This window comes from Notamacropus eugenii, chromosome 2 (assembly GCF_028372415.1).
Source record: "Notamacropus eugenii isolate mMacEug1 chromosome 2, mMacEug1.pri_v2, whole genome shotgun sequence".
NCBI lineage: Eukaryota > Metazoa > Chordata > Mammalia > Diprotodontia > Macropodidae > Notamacropus > Notamacropus eugenii.
In genome coordinates, this window is record NC_092873.1 from 33,220,121 (window position 1) to 33,243,450 (window position 23,330).

Sequence of the window (23,330 nt, forward strand, 5' to 3'; positions counted from 1 at the left end):
ATAAGGAACTAGAAAGAATAGAAACCAGTTATATGTTTTATGTCCCGTGAGAAAAGAATTCTTTAACATGGTTAATTCCTAACCATAATGTCTTTGTGCCAAATATAAAACATCTCCAATTTATTCTTTGGTAATTTTCTTTAACTTTAGTTGGCAATTATATTCAATTTCTTGATTAAAGTAATTGTAACAATTAAAACATTAGGTATATTTTCATTTTGGTTACTAGATTTATAAACCTCGATATTTTTAAGTATAATGCCAAAAAAGAGATCATCTGCTGAAAATGAATTTTTCAACTAGCATTTTTTCATTATTAATAAGATTTAATAATTTATTAATTAATAATCAATTAATAAGATTAAACCTCTTTCACAATAAGAATATCTTGTCCTTAACCTTCCTCTTTTCTCATTTTTAGAACTTCAAATCTTTTCTATTTCATTTGAAGTATTCCCTAGTCAAATATAAATTGGGAATAAATTTTTCTTAGAACAAGAAATCATTATAAATGCTAGCTATCATTCATCTATATTTAGAGGGAGAAAATTAAAGAAACTGAAATTGTAATCAGGAATCCTACTCCCACTACATCTCTCTGTATCTTGATCATCCTTCAAACATAAATTCCTGAAAAAAATGGTTGTTAATTTTTCATTGATGAGGCATTTGGTAAAAAGATCATACTTCATAATATTCTTGTTCTCTAATCTAAATGACTTTTTCTATGTAAAATATTGTCAGAGATGCTAAAATTTAATGTGATCATTTTTTTCTGTATTCTTCTGTATACAAGATGAATAAGAACAACTAATTCGAGGAACCATTTATGAGCAAATACGTGACATTTCCAGCTAAGTGGCAGGATACAGACTACCAGGAAGAGATAACCAAGTCAATGGTGAACACTTGTAAAATGTAAGCAAGTCTGGCAGAGCTCAACACTGTACTTCAGCTGGGAAATTAGATAACAAAAGGTTAGCCATGTGTGTTCCGCTCTTTAATAAGAGAGATGATATCAGATAAGCAAACAGCCAAATATCCACATCATGTCTTTCCTAACAATAACAGAGACAGGAATACCTGGCAGCATTGACATTTCACATTATTTTGCTTGGATGAAATTCTACTTTGAGCATTTATACACTAATGAGAGCTTCTGTTTACTTAAACTTATTTTTTTAAAAATAAGGACAACACTATCTCTCCTTTGACAAAATCAATTCAACCATCATTCATTTAGCAATTGCTTTAATTTTAAAGTTGTTTGTGCCCCTTTCCTTCACTATCTGAACAGTAATCTTCAAAAAAAAAGTTTTGAATGGGAATGTCTTCTTTTCTTGACCATGGGGTTGAACAGAATCACGCATAACATTTTTATTAAAATGCTTTCCCTATTTCTAAGATAAGAAATAAAATTAATATTCTAAAAGGTTTATCAAATGTAGGTTTCAGAGGAAGATTAAAAATACCATTTAATAGTTTTTAAATCAATGTAACACATTTGACAGATAATAAGGTCCTGTAAGAGCAGCCAGGTGGTGCAGTGTGCACAGAGTATTAGGCCTAGAGTCAAGAAGAGTCATTTTCATGAGTTCAAAACCAGTCTCAGACACTGACTAGTTTTGCCATGTTTGCCTCAGTTTCCTCATCTATAAAATAAGCTGAAGAAGGAAATGACAAGCCACTCCAGTATCTTTGTTGAGAATATCCCAAATAGGCTCACAAAGAGTCAGACATGACTAAAATGACTCAACAACAAAATACTCCACTTTCCACAAACCTCTGGCTTCCAAAAGTTTTGAACACGACGTTGATGAATCTCTAATACCTCTTTAATTCAACAAGTCCCCTTCTTAATGGACTTTAAATTGGTACCTCATAATATCTAAGAACTTTATTATGTGTTTTTGTTGCCTATAATTAAAAATGTCTATATAATCTATCTGATATAGATATATTAATCTAAGGACTAGAACTGAGCATTAGGGAAGAGGAGGAAAGGGTAGACTCAAGAGATTTAGTAAAGGAATAATTAAAAATGATCCCAAGCTTTTGAACCTGGGTTCCTAAAGCACTGGTAGGCCCACTGATAAAAATAGAGGCATGAGGAAGAAAAGCAGGTTTGGTGAGAAGAAGGCACTGCAATTTCAGTTTTTGACAAGTTGAGTTGAAGATGTTCATACGGCATCCAAGTAGATGTGTCTGGTTATTTAATATAAAATGAAAATTTGAATATCAGCTTAGTGACAGGGCCCTGAAAACCAAGATTTATGATTCACCCACACAGAAAACAGGTGAGAGTATTGGGGGAAAAAAAGAGAAGTCTAAAGACATTATTGCAGTCTATAATGGAGAGGAAAAGATAACAGAAGAAGTATAGTGTAATGGTAATAGAATAGAAAGATCTTCCCTGCTCATTAACGGGATTAACATATGGAGTCTGTGATCATATGGAGCCTGCGGTCACATGGAGCCTGGGTTACATGGAGCTCAAACTCAGAGAAGCTTGCCCAAGGAGGGGGAAAGAGAGAGAGAGAGAGAAAGAGAGAGAGAGAGAGAGAGAGAGAGAGAGAGAGAGAGAGAGAGAGAGAGAGAGAGAGAGAGAGAGAAGCAAGCTTTGAGTGGGCAGTGGGAGGAATTTTTCTAGGGGGCTTAAGATGCCAGCCCTCTCTGAATTAGTGATAAGTACCCTGTTAAATCTTACCTCCTGGTATTCTAATGATGTTCCAAATAAATAATTTTGTTTTACCTTTGCGGAAGACAGCTCACTATATTTTGCAAATGAAAATCTGGAAATATACATGCATATTCATAGAGCCTGCTTTGGGTATCACATTGGCATTACATATGGTAAGAGAAGAACCATGAAAATGGGGTGTTACAGGCAGTATGGTTTGGTAGAATCATGAAATAAAGAGAAAGGAAAAGTTTCAAAAAAGAACAGATTGTTGCTGTGACAGATGCAATCCAAACAACAAGGAAGGTAATTTAGAATAAAGACATTTGGTGATGTAAGAGACACTTTGATAATGCGACTAGCCATTTATACAAAGAAGGTCAAAGACAGGAAAAAACATTTCCATGTACAAAAAAAAATATTTGTAGTAAATCTACTTTATAGTAGGAAAAAATTAAAAACAAAATAGACACCCATAGACTATGTATGGATGTAACAGAATATTACTGTAGCTTAAGAAATAATAAATATAAAGAATTAAGAGAAATAAAGGAATATTTGAATGAAATGACACAGAATAAAGAAAATAATAACAGCAGAATGTACACTGTGATTGTGTTGTTTTGTTGTTCAGCCATGTCTGATCCCTCATGACCCAATGGACCATACTGTCAATGAGGTTTTCATGGCAAAGATACTATAGTGCTTTGCCATTTCCTTCTCCAATGTATTAAGGCAAACAGAGGTTAAGTGACTTGCCCAGGGCCACACAGGATCTAAGAATGGATTTGAATTTAGGTTTTCCTGACTCTAGTCCAGCACTTTATCCACTGAGCCATTTAGTAGTCTATACAATGATTACAATAACGGACAAGGAAATAATATTAAAATGAAGACAAACTTTGAGTCACCATACTAACTTGATCCTAGAGAACAGATAATGAATAACCTTTCTTCAAAAGAGAGGACTAGAAAGATGGAATATAACTTTTACTGTGTTAGTTATGGTGTTTGTATTGGTGTATGAGCTTAACTTCCTCTTTGGCACTAGGAAAGATTAAAAAATGGGAAGAGATGTATTAGGAAATACCTGTAACACAATAACTAAAGTTATCAATGAAATATAGCCTCACTAAATTTAAGAAAAGATTAATGGCCATCTCAAAGAAAGCAATTTGAGTGGAAAAGAATAAAAAAGATTCCAAGGGACTGAGGAATACTTAGGCAGTAAAAAAAGTAGAATAATATTGAATCTTAACTGGAGGCCTGCCTGAAAGGTATAAAAAGGTTTATGATCTGATTCAGATCAAGAATGGGCCACAGAGATCACCTTCCACTAATTGGATAGATGATTGAATTTTTACCCAAAATAGTTAAATGACTTATGACTCAGAGAGTAAGCAGAAATCTTAGGTTTCCAAATCAAATTCACTGACTAGTAATGAAATAGTTTTCCCTCTACACCAAGCTACACACATTATCCCCTCAGAGGAAATGAAATAGGTTCATATATTCAAAATCTAGAATCAAGCAACAGATCAACAATTATTTATTAAGCTCAAGTTTTGTGCTAGGCAATGAAGAAAGAAGTATAGAGGATGAAACAATATCTACTTACAAGTAGCTTCTATTGCAAAGAAGGTACTGCTGTGGAATAACAGTATATAAAGAAATGTATATAAAGTAAGTTTGAGAGGGAGACTATTAGCAGTTGAGAAATAAGGAAAAGTTTCATAAAGAAAATGGTACTTAAGTTGTGGCTTAAAGGCAAAGAGGGAATGTGAGGAGGTAGTGAGAACAGAATATATTGTAAGCATGGGAGAAATTGGTACAAAGGCAGAGAGAAAATGGAAGATCTTTCAGGAGAAACAGAGAAGGTTGGATTAGATAGTGTAGGAGAGACAATAACATAGAATGATACTGGAAAGATAGACTGATATCAGATTGCATAGATCATATTATAGATGAGGAAACCACGGCTAACAAAATTTAAGGAACTTGCTCCAGGCTTCTTGTTTTTATTTCATTTTAGTTTGGAACTGAAAGCACCAAAAAAAAGAAAATTTCATATACTCAGAAGAACACAATCTGTATAGGACATTAAAATTTAAATGGATGACTTTATAGTTTATCCTAGAAGAGTCAGGTAAATGGGCTAATTGTGTAGAAGAACTATGTGGTTAGATCTCTGCTTAAGAAAAATTACTTCTACATTATTGTATATAATAGACTGGAATGGAGAGAGACTTGAAGTTCTTCTACAGTGAATCATCGCTTGTTCTCTAGCAAAAAAAAAATGAATTTTAATCCTCTTGACATCATTTGTAGATTTAACCTGTTTTTCTCATATTCCCCTGCTATTCGCTGTTTCTCTCCTTTGATGGTAGGCTTTTCTCTAATATGGATTATAACCCCGTCTTAATCTCCACATATATTAGGGGGTTACTTTTCACTGAATTCAGTCCCTGCAGACACTGAAGAGGAATAAGAATTGACAGAGTTTCTAAAATAGGTAGAAGTTAAATACCTATGTGTGTTCTAAACACATACTCTTAGGACAGTTATTTTACCCTCCAGGAGCATGGAAGCTGATAGAGGTGGGGGTGGGGTGTGCCATTTGTGAGCCCATTAAAGAATGGTATTCTTCATTGTTAATCTATAAAATTATTATTTTGTGAGACTACTTTTCTTGTTCTGTGGATTCAGATGTAATAGCTCTACCTCTAACATATATTTCTTCTTTTTTTTGAGAGTTGGAGAGGCCAGGAAAAAAAATGGCTAGTCTGCCATCTTATTGGTCATAGGAGCTGGAGGAAAATATCTAGAATAGCTTCTCTGAGGAGTGAGATAGAGAATCACTTAAGGAGGCATAAAAGGACTGCCCTGCTACAGTGATGGCCCAGTTGAGTTTATATAACATGAATCTGTAATGTACTCAGTCAACATGGTTATAGAAGGTGTTCTCTAGTTGGAGGGCAGGGGTGCTGAAAATAAGAATAAAGAAAACAAATGGTTGGAGTAATGCAAGATGGACATTTGGCAAGAGATGAGTGGTAACAGGGCATAGTATTTGAAAGACAAACATTTGCAGAGCTAAAATTGCTAATTATTGGGTATAGACTGGAGAAAGAAGAAACTGAAGTCACTGAAGGAGTAATGTCCTGAGAAAGCATTATATTATAGATGAGGGAACCAAAGCCAACAAAAATTGAAGGACTTGCTCTAGGCTTCTTGTTTTTATTTCATTTTAATTTGGAACTGAAAGTACCAAAAAAAGAAAATTTCATATACTCAGAAGAACACAAAATGAGGATTATATATGAAACTACAGGTCTTCACTTCATACCATTTTTTTTGAACCATATGATACTTTCAAAACTGTCTTGCTTCTCTTCTCTTTTCTTTTATATATTTAAAAAAGATTCAATAGCCTAACTTTTTTTTTCACTCAAATGCCCCCATTTAAAACAGAGAAAAACTGTAACAAACAATTAATTAAAATAAATACAACAGTCATACCTAAAAATGTATGTCTTTCTGAATGAGGGGGTGCTCAGGCCGCAGTCCTAAGATCATGTCTCTGGAAATCTCTCAATTTCTCAATAGGTTTCATGTACTGTGAGAAAATTTTCTTTTGTTGCAAAACACATTTTCTTATCAGAATCAACAGAGGGGTGGCTGGCCCAAGGACTCTCTTGGCATCAGATACTAAAGGTCTATGCCTCTAACAACTTCCTCAATGTTTGTCACACTCCCTACATTTTCTGATCTATAGCTCCCAAAGATGCCTGGGCCCCTAGATTATCTAATTAACATCCCTGGTACTCCTTTCCCATGCTCTTTTTCCATATAAACCCCAACACCATCCCCAGTCTCTCATAGCTTCCCATAAGGACCCTTGCCCATTTTTGCGAAAGCATTACAATAAACTGTTTGCCACTTGATTAAGAGAAGACTTGAGTGTGTGAATTCATTCTAGGGTCCCAGCACCCCCAGAACCTCTTCATGAATCTCAGGTGGATTGCTTTTTTGTCAGGATACATGATTAGCCAGTGTTTGCATTAGGATTCTTAAGTATTTCAAAGCTGTTTTTCTTTATATAATGCCATTGTCATTGCATAAACTAGTCTACTGATTCTCCTCATTCTGTTCCATAGTTCATACTTCTTAAGATTCTCTGAAATCCTCTCTTTCATTATTTCTTGTGGCACAATAATATTTCACTACATTCATAGGCAATTAGACAGGGCTTGGTAAAAGTAGAAAGCAACAATTCAAGTAGCAAAGATGTCTTATTCCACAAAGAATAAGTGCGGAATGAAGCCAGGCTAATATTTACTTCCATGATCCAAAGTGAAGCTATATCCTCCACCAGCCCAGACCTGGACTGTGAGGTCTTTGAGAATAGGGATTGCTATTTGCCTTTCTTATCTCCAGTACTTAGCACAGGAGTAAGGGCACATACTAAGTAAAGGGCTTACTGACTGGTTACTAGATTGTAATAATCAAAAAGACCACCTGGAGACAATCTGAAATCAAACTGATCTTTAAGTCTCTGAATTTTTCCCTAGACTAATTCTAGGATGACAGATATACTGACAACTAATCCAATTTCTTTCCAGCCTGGAAGGAACTGCCATTTCTCATATATGGCTGGCATATCCTTTGAGGTATGGGCCACTTTTATGCCAGCAATAAGTATCAGAATAGACTTTCAAGTAACTTTTGCATAATACAAATGTCCTTTGTTAGCATGGACGAGTGATATTGCTCATACCAGCCTACTCCATATTACAGCAATGTTTCACATACAAATGCAAATTATCAAAACTGAAATCCACCCAGTAACCTTAAATTTTTTTGGGAAACAAAGAATTATAGCTGATTTAAAGCTTTGCTTAAATGTGGCTAGCTGACACTCAATTCCTAAGCCTCTTTAAATAACTGTAAGAATTAAGAGATTACTGCCTCTAGTCTTTAGTATAAAGAGAAACTCAAAATTTAAAGTCAGGACAGCATGAATTACATTTATGTTTGAGCCAGGCGTGTTCTAACAACACAAATTAATCTTCAGGAAAACACTATGAAGAGTGGAGTTCAACTATTACTCTCATTTGATGAGTAAATTGAGACTCAGAGAGGTTAGTTACTTGCCAAAGATCACGCAGCATTAAAAAAAAAAGCGGAGTTGGAATTCAATCCAAGGATCAAAGACTTCTGATTCTTATGCCATAGCCTCTCCACACATTGTAATTAGCTATGAAATTAGTATTTCTAAAGACATTGTAAATCAGAGGTAGGATTTTTTTGGTACTGGTATCCTGACCCACTAGAGGTTGTTAATCAATAAAGGACAACAAGCACAGAAAGCAAATTGATTTCAGATTTTTTGTGGGGAGTAGGGATGGGAGGGTAATCTTAAGAGAACAAATGAGAAATGCAAGGGGAAAGGGGTAGGATTAAACAGAAAGCTACTGCATATAATATTTTAGGGTGATAGTCATATGAATGGGAAGAAGGAGAAGAATATAAAAGATATATTTTTGGTAACATGCTTGTTGTTAAGCATTTACCAGAAATCTTTTGGATGATGTGGAAGTAGAAAACAACCAGACCTAGCAACTGATTAGCTATGTGATTTCTTCAAGAGGCCCCAAGATCTTCACTACAAGTCTGCACGTATATGATGATTGACCCTTTTCTGTCAGTTTTATAGAGGGGGCTCCTATTTAGGTCTGAGTCTTAACACATCTTTTTCCCACTCTTTAATTCTTGGTGATTATTATCATCATTAATATACAAATGATTCTCCTAGAGGTTACTCAACTTGCTTAGGGCCACAGGGTCCATTAAGTCTCAAAGTCAACATTTGAACCCAAATCTTTTGAACCTGTTCAGTATGAAATGTTTTTTCTCACTCAATAATTTAATTCCATATTCATTTATTAAATACATATATTATACACACATACACACACACACACACGGACTGTAGAGAGGGGTTAGGGACGTCAGACCAATGATTTCAATGGTAAAGGGAACTCACACTAAGATACTCTTATCAAGGAATATGCTCTACAACCATAACTTTGGGAGCTGTCTTGTAGAATACTGCCATAAAAATAAGTATTTGCAGAATGACAATATGAATAATGTCTTGGTCACAGATTCAGGCAACATGTATTTGAATCCTACCTCTGACACTTGCTACTTGTGTGGCCATGGACAAATTGATGAACCTTTCAAAGCCTTAGTTTCTTCAGCTGGAAAATGCAAATAATAAAACTTGATCTAACTACCCCAAGAGGTTTATATGTGAAAGGTGCCTAGTAAACATTAAATAGATAAAAAATTCTGAATTACTTTTATTCTTCAGGTATGTGCAAATCAAAAGAAAATTTGCTCACTTGTAGCACTTGACTCAAAATCCTACAAATATACACTTTAAATTGGCTATTCAGTCAATTGAGTTAATAATGTGAAAGTAAATGTCAGTAGTTCCTGATTCTTTCATAAAGTTTTACAAGGCAATACATATGTATACACACACACATATGTGTGTATGTATGTATTATGGGTAAAAAAATACTTGAAAGGAAAAAAGAAGTTGCAGAAAGGATTTTTAAGTTAAAATATTTTAATATTATTTAAATTTTATAGGTTCATATAATTATATTCTGCATAAATATTTATTATATTTATAGTATAAGATTACGATGCTTATAAAATTATATAAAGTATATATGAGAAAATATTTTCTAAGCCACAGCATTCTCTTAATTGAACAAACCTTGGAAAGCAGAAACTAGCAAGTAATATCAAAGGATAAAACTTGGTCTTCACCATATAATCAAATGAAATAATTTAAATAATAAAATATCTTTTCATACTCTACTTTATTCTGTAAAAAAAGTTTTTTTTTCACATATAGAAATATCTTACCCACTGACTTCAGTTGCTGTTATTACTAAGGAATATTTTCTACATAGATCAACTTTCTCTCAGGGCTAATGGGGCATCTTTGGTAGCATTTGTCGTTTTACTAATGGCTACACATGCTCAGGTGACTTCTGAAAGAAGATACTTCTGTCTGTTCTTTATGTGAGCTGCTCTTCTTACCCCAATACAGAACTTTGTAAGCATTTGCTTAGTGGAGTAGCCAAATTAACTCTACTATAGACAAGAGGTATTATTAGCTTTATTTCATAGATGGCATGATCTATACAACAAGAAGTGAGCTGCCTATTTCAAGATGTCACAGAAGGTCAATACCAAGGCTGAGAATAGAATACAGATCCAAATTGACTCCTAGGAAATGCTTGCTACATGCATTAAAATTCTTTTTGTATCTCAACTTTACCAAAGTAATGAAAGAAGGACCTATTGCAGTTAGCACTCAAGTCCACATTACAACAGATAAGAAGAATAAGTCTGCAAAGGTCAAAACCTTTTTGACGAGGGAAGTAAATGAAGTAAGATTTCCACTTTGACATTTAACATTCGTTATAACAAAACAACCCACAAAATCTATACCCTTACATTTCATTTCATCATGACAGTCATGATGGGGTTCTGAAAGAATCACCAATGGAATGAAAGTTCTGATCAGTTCTTTTGGCCTAGAAAAACTTTGAATATGGGACAGGTGAGAGACTGGATTGGCTTATCTACATTTAGAGATAGTCATGAGGATGTCGACCGATTTTTAGTTGCAGTAACTCCCAAAATAATTATATAAGTTATAGAGAAGCTGGCGTAAGAATTTGGTGATGAAAATTACCCACACGGAGAAAATTAAAGATACTTAATAAGTTTAGTGTTTAATGTATCATTTTTTTCTTACAATTCTAATGAAACTTTTTATCTATTAAAAATGAAATAAAAAAGAAATGTTATATCATTGTCAACAAGTGAAAACACACTTACAAAAATGTTAAACATTATCCATATTTTGTGGTGTATATTTTTTTCCTTGAAAAGACAGTGTTCTTACCTAAAAAAATATTGCTTATCCAGAAGCTGAAGAAATTGTACTTTTTTATAATTCTCATAATTCCCTACTCTTTAAGGGAGGATTTTCATGGAGAAATGGATATCACGTTTTTAATAACAATTCTCACTCCTACAGGTTTATAAACTCTAGAACAACACAGAGGTACAGAAGGCTCTGTATCTCTTTTTGACAGATCAGAAAAACTGCAGCTGAAATTCCTTGTTCAAAGAACACTGGATTTATAGTCAGTGTCTTGGGTAGATAAACATGTTTGTGATACCCAACATTTTACATACACATTATACTACTACTGTGCTTTTAACATTCAAGTACTTATTTTTGCCAGAAGAGGAATATCATCCAGACATTTTCCTCCTGTATTGGGCTGGGTCTAGCACTACCAGAATGGCTGATTTAATAAGACTTTTCCATAATCCATATTATTTTCCATAACATTAACTGTTAACAGCTAGTAGAAAACCATGGACCAGCTTCTGTTCAAGACCAGGTTGGAGTGACCATGAAAACATTTTGATTCTGTGCTGAGCACATTCCACAGCATTTGTTTGTGCTTTGTGTCCAAACTTTTTTGGAATTACAGTGGGAGGTGTCTGTTATGTTGCCATGACCTCCAGGAAGGTTACGAGAACTTGACTCCACAACAGCTCAGGGAAACCACTAAGCCCAAGAGACCACTGGCCTATGCAATACTAACTTTGAAAAGCTGTGTGCGCATGAGCGCGCCACACACACACACACACACACACACACACACACACACACACACACACACACACACAAAACTGTCCAAGAGAATCCTGATCCAGATAAGATAGGACCCTCTTGCATCACCATCTAAGTGATTTGTATGTATTTTTTTGGTATAGCTTTTCCCTATAAGCAATATCCTTATATCCTACTGTATTACTGTGCTTTTCAATGCTCTTAAGTGATTAAAACCACCACTCTAATGCTGCTTATTTTTTTCATGTTCATAGAATCACAGATTTAGAGCCAGAAGGGACCACAGAAGACATTGAGTCCAATCTCCCTCATTTTACGTATAAGGAGTCAGAGGCCAATGCTAGCTGTGATTTTCATAAAGTCACACAGGTCTCTAAACCAATTCTAGCAATCTTTCTACTACCTCATGCTTCCTTTCTGATTTTGGACAAATCATTTGCTCTCTCTTAGCCTCAGTTTCTCCTTTTATCAAACAAGGGAGTTGGATTTTATCATTTCTGAGGTCCTTTCCATCTCTAATCTCAGCTATGGTCCTAAAATTGATAATGAATTCAAGTCATATTTCCTACCCAAGTCTAGAAGTCCTTTCCACAGTGCAATTTGTTGAAATTCTTCTCTAAGGGTGCTAGACATTTGAATTTCCCTTATAACCTTCTACTGTTTTTAATGTAACTGGAAGAAAAAACATTGATTTTCACAGCTTGAAATGATAATTAAGTGCAACCCAAGCTTAGTGTTGAGAAATACTAATTCAGCAGTATTGAGGAACATCAGATCTCTCTAAGTCAAAACTTGGCTGCCTCTTCTAAGATTTAGCCAGAAGCAACTGGCATAATTGGCACTGATTATTTACCAACATGTTTTCAAAATCTTTTGTAAGGGTGAAACCAGATAGGTTTGTACTTGGTTTACCTGAGTTTATAAAGCAAATCAGAAGTTAGGCTGCCCAAATTCTGTGCCTAGAGGTAGGTATTTATTATTGGGGGTTAGGGATGGGGAAGGGAGAGAGAGTTAATTCCAACAGACTCCATAAGAAAATATCATCAAAGTTTGAGCATTTTGGGGGGGGGGGGGCATATCTCTTTATTTTAAATTAGGAAATGTGATAGGACTGATCCTTCTACACAACAAAACAGGGATTCGTATGAAGTTGCATATCAGGCACAAGTTGGGACTAGAAGAAATTGGCAAATGAAGTGAAGGATTAGATAAAGCATTTATTAAGTGCTTGCTATGTGCCAGGCTCTGTGCTAAGGAATCCTCAGACTATAAAGGACTTAACTTTGAAAGGAATAGGCAGCATGAAAGCACAAGGATTGTGCAGCAGTGCAAGAGTTCAGTGGTGTTAGGTTTTTATTTTTCAAGATCTTAAGAAAGGAACTTGTTATTTAAAGTTACAGTAAACATTATAAAATATTTCAGAGTATACCTGCCAAAAAAATCCAGGAACTATGTGCACATACTTACAAAACATTTTTCACACAAATTAAGTCAGATCTAAATAAATGGAAAAATATCAGTTGTTCATGGGTAGGCTGAGTTACTATAATAAAAATGACAATTCTACCTAAATCAATTTACTTATTTAATGCCATATAAATCAAACTACCAAAAAAAATTATTTTATAGAACTAGAAAAAACAGTAACAAAATTCATTTGTAAAAACTAACAAAATTCATCTGTAAAAACAAAAGTTTCACTGTATCAAGGGAATTAATGAAAAGGAATGCTAGGGAAGGTGGCCTAACCCTATCAGATCTCAAACTGTACTATAAAGCAGCAATCATCTAAACTGTATTTCTGGTTAAGAAATACAGTAGTGGATCAGTGAAATAGGTTGGGTACACAAGACACAGTAGTCAGTGACTATGGCAATCTACTGTTTGATAAACTCAAAGACTCCAGGTTCTGGGATAAGAACCATTTGACAAAAATTGCTGGAAAAACTGGAAAATAGTATGGCAGAAACCAGGCATAGCTTACACTGTATACCAGAATAAACTGCAAATGGGTACATGATATAGATATAAAGGCAGATACTATAATGAAACTGGGAAAGCAAGGAATAGTTTACCTGTCAGATATATGGAGAATGGAAGAATTTATGACCAAACAAGAGACAGAGAACATCATGAAATGCAAAATGGATAATTTAGATTACATCAAATCGAAAAGATTTTGCACAAAGACAATGCAACCAAGAACAGGAGGGAAACAGAAAATTGGGAAAGAATTTTTACAACCAGTGTCTCTGATGAAGGTCTCATCTCTAAAATATATAGAGAAATAAGTCAAATTTATAAGAATACAGGTCATTCCTCAACTGATAAATGGTCAAAGGATTACGAACAGACAGTTTTTAGAGGAAGAAATTAAAGTTATCTATAGTCATCTGAAAAAATGCTCTAAGTCTCTATTGATTAGGGAAATGCAAATCAAAACAACTCTGAGGTACCACATCATACCTATCAGAATGGCTAACATGGCAGAAGAGGAAAATTATAAATGCTGGAGATGTGGGAAAATTGGAGCACTAATGCATTGTTAGCAGAATTGTGAATTGATCCATCTATTCTGGAGAGCAATTTGGAACTTTGCCCAAACGGCTATAAAATTGGGCATACTCTTTGACCAAGCATTACCACTACTACATCTGTATTCCAAAGAGAATATAAACATGGGAAAATGATCCATATGTAGAAACATATCTATAGTGGCTCTTTTTGTGGTGGCCAAGAATTACAAATTGTGGGGATGCGCACCAAAGGGGAATGGCTGAACAAGTTGTGATATATAAATGTAATGGAATACTATTTATTGTTCAATAAGAAATATGAGCAGGTAGACTTCAGAAATATCTGGAAAGATTGGTTTCCACCTGGCTGTCACTCATTCACCACCTTCCTCTTCCTTCTCTCACTCTCTCGCCTGCCCACTCTCCCTGCCAGCTCTTACTGTTCCCTTCCTCAGGCTCCAGGGAAGAAGATGCTCTTCCCCACTCTACACCATAGTAGCACCTAGACTCTCGGCTCTCCCTCCTCCTTCACCCCTACTGGCCTAGGGACAACACCACGCACCAGACTGGCCGCTTTGGAAAGATGGTCTCAGGATTGCAAATAGCTGATGAAGTATGCCACATTTTATATGATATGAAAGTTCAGAAATGTTCCACACCAGATGAAATCAGGAAAAGAAAGAAGACAGTCATCTTTTGTCTCAGTGCTGACAAAAACTGTATCATTGTGGAGAAAGGCAAAGAGATCTTAGTGGGAGATGTTGGCATAACCATTATTGATACTTTCAAGTATTTTATGGGAATGTTTCCTGAAAAGAATTGTCACTACGCTTTACAGGATGCAAGCTTTGAAACAAAGGAATCAAGGAAAGAAGAGTTGATGGGTTTTTTTTTTCCCAATGGGCACCAGAACCAGCACCTCTCAAAAGTAAAATTAACTATGCAAGGTCCAAGGATGCAATCAAAAAGAAATTTCCAGGTATTAAGCATGTGTATCAAGAAAATGGAACAGAAGATTCCAACTGAGCTTGTATTGCTGAGAAACGAGGAGGGTCTTAATTGTAGCTTTTGAAGGATGTCCTGTGTGAATAATCATGCCAGTACCACAAGGTTGAAAAGCTTCTATGTTTAATGTATCTTCTTGTTAAATATGTAAAACAAACATACTTAAGCCAGGGTTTCACTGAGGGAGAGCTGTCTTGTTCTAGTCTAAACTAGATACTATATAAACCTATATAAAATAACTCTAAATAAATATAAAATCTAAGGTTTTATCAGTTGAAAATTAAATTTTTGCAGTCTGACAGTCTATCTGGCAAGCTGTCTTTAGGATTATTGTTTTAAGGTGAGAAGTTCTAATTACACAATTAAAAGACAAAAGCGGCCATAAGAATAGAATGGACAATTTAATAGTTATTTTTGTAACTTCTATGGCAATTTAGGCCCATTAAAAAATAAAACAAATAAACCTTCCTTGGGCTAGATAGAAACTGGCTTTAAAGGTGAATGTTTAAGGTTTAATGAATGAAAAGTGTTTCTCCACAAATTTTAAAGCCAGTACTAATCCACTAAATACATCGTCAGGCTGTCCTCACTTTAACAGTTAACGTATGATAAAAACTGTCTTAAATTTGTGTACACAAGTAGTAAAAGTCAATCATTCAAAACACTATTTAAAGCACATAGAACAGAAAGCAATTCCTTGAACTTATGGTGAAATTCTATTCACTGACTGTGAGACTTTGTTCTGGTGAAATAATCTCTAATTCTGGAAATTGCAGTGCATTCTGGAGTGATTGTGGAATGCCTTTATGTTACACCACATTATGACGCAAAACAAATTCTAGCTCTACGGTAACTTGGTTTGTCAATGACGATGACAGAACATTGTGTTGACAAGCTAGGGGGCTTGTGAAATCTTGAATCATGTATCTTTCAGAACTATTCTGTTTCTAGTACTCTAAGCTATGGAAGATGATTAAGCAGATGTTTACTTTGGGACATAGGGAGACTTCTTAGTTTTCTACAAAGATATGTTGATTGTATGTGAAATGGGTAACAGGTATGAAACACAATATTCACTTCAATCATCTACTTTATGAAAGATTTCAATGATTGTCTTAATATCATTTATCATTGGCACAGCACTCTTGAATGGTGTAAAGATGCACAAAATAAATCTAGAGGTAGCCAACTGACTTTATTTAATGAAGGAGGCATTTAGAAAAAATAATCGGGAAAGACTTATATGAGCTAATGCTGAGTGAGATGAGCAAAAACCAGGAGAACATTGTACACAGTAACAGCAACAATGGGTGATGACTAACTGATAGACATATCCAAAAGAGTCATGATGGAAAATACATATCCCAAAAAAGAACTATGGAGTCTGAATGCTGACTGAAGTATAGCATTTGCTCTCTCTTTTTTTGTTGTTGTTTCTTACTTCTTGTGGTTTCTTCCATTGGTTTAAAGTCTTCTTTTTGAAATGACTAATGTGAAAATGTTTAATAAGAATGTATATGTAGAGCTTTTATTAGATTGCATGTCGTCTGGTGGAGGGGCATGGAGGGGAGGCAGAGAAAATTTTAAAATCAAAATCTTTTGGAAGTGAATGTTGAAAACTACAATTAAATAAATTAATTTAAAGAAAAAAAGGGAGCAGAGCCAAGATGATGGAATGAGAGCAATTTCTCACCTAAGCTCTCAGACAAACTCCTTCAGATACCTCCAAAAAGAGAATCTAATCAATTTTTGGAGGGGCAAAATCCAATAGGAGACAGACTGTGGCAGATTCACAGCCCAGGACAGACTGGCAGATCGACAGGAAGGATCTGTTCTGTGGGGAGGAGTACACAGAGCACAGCGCAGCATGTCTCCCGCCACTGGCAAGGCAGAGCAAGAAAGCCCCAGGGTGGTCTGAGGCAGAGGCAGCACAGGGGCAGAATCTCCAGCAAAACAGCACAGCATGGGAGTCCAGCAGAACCAAATGAGTGAGAGCCAAGTATCTGCAGCAGCTGCTCCTAAGACTATCAGCCCACAGATTAAATGTCTGTAAGTCAACTACTTGAACTTCTGGGAGCAGAAATGGGAAAGTGATTGGTAAACATTCTCTCCCCCTCCCCTTGTTGACCTTGAAAAAAACCGTAAAATATTTCCCCAGAATAATAATGAAATAGAGGGATTAGCAGAAGGGGCAAACAGTCTAGTAGCATGTAAGGCTAGGAAAATCACTAAAGAATATTACTCTTCCTGTGGCAGAGGAACAGAGCTGTCCCCAACAGCCCCACCTCAGCAAACTAGGAGGAGATCTGGTGCTCCAGGGGGGTGGAGTCTCCCAACCACCAACACTAGGACCTGAGGCATGCCTCAGCACTCCAGGAGAAATGAGAAAACACTAGGGCATTCAGGATCACCAACCACTGAGCTTGCCTTTGCTCTATCTCAGCTGAGGAGATCTCTTGTGACCAGATCACCCCTGCCCCCACATTTACCAAGCTAGCTACAGGGATACTTCAGAAAAACACAAAAAGGACTTCACTTGACCCCGGCATTCTCACACCAGCCTGCTCAGCACCAGGTTCCTTAGCTTTTAGCTGAAAGAACAAGAGGTCACAATACACAAAGTGTAATTATCATGAGTAAGAAGCAAAGCGGGAAGGAAAAGACCATAAAATCTGTCCATGGGGACAAGGACCAAAACACAACTACCAAAAAGATCAGTACTGAGACTGTACTCCCATCTGAAACTTCAGAAGGGACTATGAAATGATCGCATGCACAAAGAGCACTCTTGCAAGAGCTAAAAAAGGAAATATTAAAAAAAAATGTCAAGTGATTCTAAAAGTACAAAAAAATAATTCACTGAAGAAAATAACTCTCTAAAAAAAGGAAAATTAGACAAATGGAAAAGGAAGCACAAAAACTAACTGGAGAAAATAATTCCTTAAAAGGAATAATTGGACAGATGGAAAAGGAGATGCGAAAGTTAACTGAAGAAAATAATTTGATAAAACTTAGAAGTAGGCACATAGAAGCTAATGACTCTATGATACATCAAGAATCATTCAAACAAAATCTAAAGAATGAAAAGATAGAAGAAAATGTAAATGATCCAATTGGAAAAGCAGCTGACCTTGAAAATAGATCCAGGAGAGAAAAATCTAAGAATTATTGGCCTACTAGAAAGCCATGATGAAAAAAGAGCTTGGATAATATCATCCAAGAAATCATCAAGGAAAACTGCTCAGAAGTCCTAAGCACAGGGGGCAAAATAGGCATCAAAAGAATCCACCATTCACCTACCGAAAGAGATCCCAAACTAAAAATACCAAGGAATATCATTGCCAAATTCCAGAACTATCAAGTGAAAAAGAAAACACTACAGGCAGCCAGAAAAAAAAACATTCAAATATTGAGGAGCTACAATCAGTATCATACAGCACCTTGCAGCTTCTCCATTAAAAGGTCAAAGGAACTGGAATATGATATTCCATAAGGCAAAGGAGCTGGGACTCCAACCAAGGATCAATTACTCAGCAAAGCTGAGCATAACATTTCAGGCAAGGAGATGGACATTCAGTGAAATAACAGATTTCCAGACCTTCTTGATAAAAAGGCCAGTACTCAATAGAAAATTCAGTCTTCAAATGCAGGTCTCAAGAGAGGCATAAAAAGGTAAACAAGGGAAAAGAAAAACTTGTTATTCAAAATGAGCAATCTGTTTAATTCCCAATAAGAGAAGATGATACTTGTTAATTTTGAGAACTGTGTATCTATTATGAAATATAAAAGGGATATACATAGATAAAGGGAGCAGGTATAAAGTAAATGATGTGATGATAAAAACTTGATTTAAGGGTTCAAAGAGATTGTAACAGAGATGTGAAAAGGAGGAGGCAGAATATAGTAAACTACATCACAGAAAGAAGTACAAAATTATATTACATAAGCGGGAAAGAGGGAAGGGAAATGAGCATTGTTTGAGAGGTACTCTCATCTGATTTGGGTCAAGGAGGGAACAACAAACTTAATTAAGTTTATAAATCTAACTAGTTCTATAGTCAGTAGGAGGGGAAGGGGGAAAGAAACAGGAGGGGAAGATAAAAGGGAGGGGAGAAGTACTAAGGGTCAAGGGGAGAAAAAGGGAGGGAACTGAAAGAAGGAAGGGAAGACTGAGGGAGGAGGTGGTCAAAAATTAAAACTATTGTGGAGGGTAAGGGAGAAGGGAAAACTAAAAGCATAAGTGGTGGGAAAGAGGATGGAGGGAAAGACACAGATAGTAATCATAACTATAAATTCGATAATCTAAGTGAGATGGATGACTATTTTAAAAAATATAAATTGCCCAGATTAACAGAAGAAGAAGTTGAATACTTAAATAATCCCATCTCAGAAGAAGAAATTCAACAAGTCATCAATGAACTCCCTAGGAAAAAATCCCCAGGAGAGGAAGGATTTACAAATGAATTCTATCAAATATTTAAAGAAGTTAATTCCAATACTATATAGATTATTTGGGAAAATTGGGGGGGGGAAGGAGTCCTTCCAAATTCTTTTTATGATACAAATATGGTTCTGATACCTGAACCAGGAAGAGTCAAAACAGAGAAATAAAATTATAGACTAATTTCTCTCATGAATATAGATGCAAAAATTTTAAAGAAGATTTAGCAAAAAGAATACAGCAACTCGTCATGAGAATAATACATTATGATCCGGTAGGATTTATATCAAAAATGTAGGGCTGGTTCAATATTAGGCAAACTACCAGCTTTATTGATCACATCAACAATAAAATTAACAGAAACCACATAATTACCTCAATAGATGCAGGAAAAGCTTTTGACAAAATACAACACACATTTCTATTGAAAACATTGGAGAGCATAGGGATAAATGGAACTTTCCATAAAATAATAAGCAATACCTACATAAAACCTTCAGCAAGTATTATATGCAGTGGAGATAAGCTAGATGCATTTCCAATAAGACCAGGGGTGAAACAAGGATTTCCATTATCACCACTATTATTCAATAAGGAACTAGAATTGTAAGCTATAGCAATTAGACAAGCTAAAGAAATTGAAGGAATTACAAAAGGCAAAGAAGAAACTAAGTTATCACTCTATACAGATGATATGATGATATGCTTAGAGAATTCCAGAGACTCAAGGGAAAAACTACTTGAAATAATAAATAACTTTGGCAAAGTTTCAGGTTACAAAATAAACCCACACAAATCTGCATTTCTCTATACTACTAACAAAGCCCAACAGCAAGAGATAGAAAGAGAAATACCATTTAAAGCTGGGGTAGACACTATAAGATATTTGGGAGTCTACCTGCCAAAACAAATCCAAGGACTATATGAACACAATTACAAAGTGTTTTTCGCACAAATAAATTCAGATTTAAGTAAGTGGAAAATCATCACTTGCTCGTGGGTAGGCCAAGCCAATATAATAAAAATGACAACTCTACCTAAATTAATTTACTTTTTCAGTGTCATACTAATCAAATTATCAGATAATTATTTTCTTCAGCTAGAAAAAATAATATCAAAATTCATCTGGAAGAACAAATGGTCCAGAATATGAAGGGAACTAATGAAAACAAATGCTAGGGAAGGGGCCTAGCTCTACCAGATCTCAAATTGTATTATAAAGCAGCAATTATCAAAACCACTTCATACTGGCTAAGAAACAGAAGGGTAGACCAGTGGAATAGGTTAGGTCCCCAAGACACAGTATTCAATGAATATAGCAATCTACTGTTTGACAAAGCCAAGGACCCCAGCTTCTGGGATAAAAACCCACTGTTTGACAAAAATGCTGGGAAAACTGGATAACACTGTGGTGGAAACTAGGTATAGACCAATGTCTAACATTGTACAAAAGAATCAAGTCCAAATGGGTACATGATCTAGGTATAAAGATTGATGTTATAAACAAATTAGTGGAGCAAGGAATAGTGTATTTCTCAGATTTATGGAGAAGGGAAGAATTTTGGACTAAACAAGAGGTAGAAAGCATTATGAAGTGCAAAATGGATAATTTTCATTACATTAAACTGAAAAAGTTTTTCCACAGTCAATTGCAACCAAGATTAGGAGGGAAGTAGAAAACTGGGAAAGAATTTTTGCAACTAGTGTCTGGGATAAAGGCCTAATTTCTAAAATATATAGAGAACTGAGTCAAGTGTACAAGAATACAAGTCTTTCCCCAGTTGATAAAAGGTCAAATCATGTGAACAGGCAGTTTTCAGAGGAAGAAATTAAAGATATCTACAGTCATATGAAAAAATGCTCTAAATCACTATTGATTAGAGAGATGTAAATCAAAACAGTTCTGAGATACCACATCACACCCATCAGATTGTCTAACATGACAAACAAAGATGATAAATGTTGGAGAAGATGTGGAAGAGTTGGAACACTAATTCATTGTTGGTCGAGCTGTGAGCTGATTCACCCACTCTGGAGAACAGTTTGGAACTATGGCCAAAGGGCTAAAATATGTGCATATCCTTTGACCCAGCAATACCACTTCTAGGACTGTATCCCCAAGAGATCATAAAAATGAGAAAGGGTCCCACATGTTCCAAAATATTTACAGCAGCACTCTTTCTGGTGGTCAAAAACTGGAAATCATGGGGATGCCCATCAATTGGAGAATGGCTGAATCAGTTGTGATATATGAATGTCATGGAATACTATCGTGCTATAAGAAATGATAAACAGGCCTGGGAAGACTTATATGACCTGATGCTGAGCAAAAGAGGCAGAACCAGGAGAACTTTGTACACAGCAACAACCATAGTGTGGGGGGATTTTTTCTGGAAGACTTAGAATTTCATTATGATGCAAGGATTTAAAAAATTCCCAATGGTCTTTTAAGACAAAATGAGTTCCACATCCAGAGAAAGATCTATGGATTCAATTGCAGAATGTAGCAAATCATTTTCTTTTGTATTACATTTTGTTTTGTTTCGTGATTTCTCCATTAATTTTAATTCTTCTATGCAACATGATTAAGGTGAAAATGTATTTAATAGGAATGTATGTGTAGAACCTATATAAAATTGTATGCCATCTCAGGGAAGGAGGGGGAAAAAAGGGGAAGAGGAAAAAAAATCTAAGTTATATGGAAGTGATTGTAGAACACTGAAAATAAATAATAGTAATGAAAAGAAAAAAAGTAAGAAAGGAAGCCTCTATGCAGATATAGATGTCCTGGGGTTAACCACAGTCAGTTAACTTATTCAGGATCCAAAATATATACATACACACAGACGCATACACAAACTCTGTGTGTGTGTGTGTGTGTGTGTGTGTGTGTGTGTGTCTTTCAATGATGGTCATGTATGTGCTTAGGAACTTCTAAATAATTATAAAGAAGAGAAGAAGGAAAGAATCAGGAAGAAAGAAAAAAATACTTCAAACAGTACATTATGTGTGGCCACAACTTAAATGAACTGGAGACAGTTTCCTATGTTACTTAGGGCAAAGTTCAAACAAATTAGCATGTAAGGTATGCTGGCTTTAAACCAGTACACCCATATTAAGTATAGAAGTCAGAACTTAAAATACTTAATCCTCTTATATATTTATTAAACCATTTTATTAAAAACAATGATGCTGTCACTTAGGGTTTTTCTACCCTTTAAAGAAAAGGCTTAGGCTTGAACAAACAAAAGTCAGCTTGTTAAAAATCTGTTTTTCTACAGGGAAGAGAATAAAATATACCATGCTTTCTGGAGATAATCTCTCTTTAACTGATAGTAGAAGCTCACTCAAAGTTATTTTACCACCCCTAAACAAAAGAGCTCATTCAAAAATCTTACAACAAGTTCAGAGAAAATTGAAATGAGAATACTAAATGAACTACTTTCATTTGAAAAACAAAAACCTTCAAGAAGTCTTGGCCTACATCATAAGTGGAAAGTTTTTAAACTTGAGTACAGATTTTGTTAAGTTGAAGTTTATAAAGATATCCTAAATTTTCACTATTACTAAGGTACGCATTAATTTCACAACTCAGCAATGCAATATTCTTTACTAGAATTCAACAGCCATTCTGCTACCTTTGGTAAGAGCCACAAGTGAAAGAAGGTTGGGAACAAAGGTTGATATCCAGTACAGTCCCACCTACTGAATGGTCATCCACTCGTGTTTTTTTCGGATTTGTCTTTCTTGAATTGTTAAATGTGAACCATTGTTTCATAGTATTTCTACTCACTCAATTCTGTGAATCCTGCAGTCATGCATGTCTTTCCATTAAACTCTACCAGTGTGTGCTCCACACCTCAGTAATGTCCTTATATTTATATTGTGTTATGGATGCATCTTTCTCTATGACTTGGTTTTCCTAAAAGATTATAAACTCCTTAAGGGCAA

At 35.3% G+C, this 23,330-nt stretch overlaps 1 protein-coding gene and 1 pseudogene across 4 annotated transcripts in view; one reads left to right on the top strand and one right to left on the bottom strand.

The window, feature by feature from the left end:
- TLL1 (tolloid like 1) overlaps positions 1-23,330 on the bottom strand; it is a 410,556-nt gene that overhangs the window by 312,862 nt on the left and 74,364 nt on the right. The window lies entirely within an intron of this gene.
- Positions 14,517-15,021, top strand: LOC140524870 (destrin pseudogene; annotated as a pseudogene).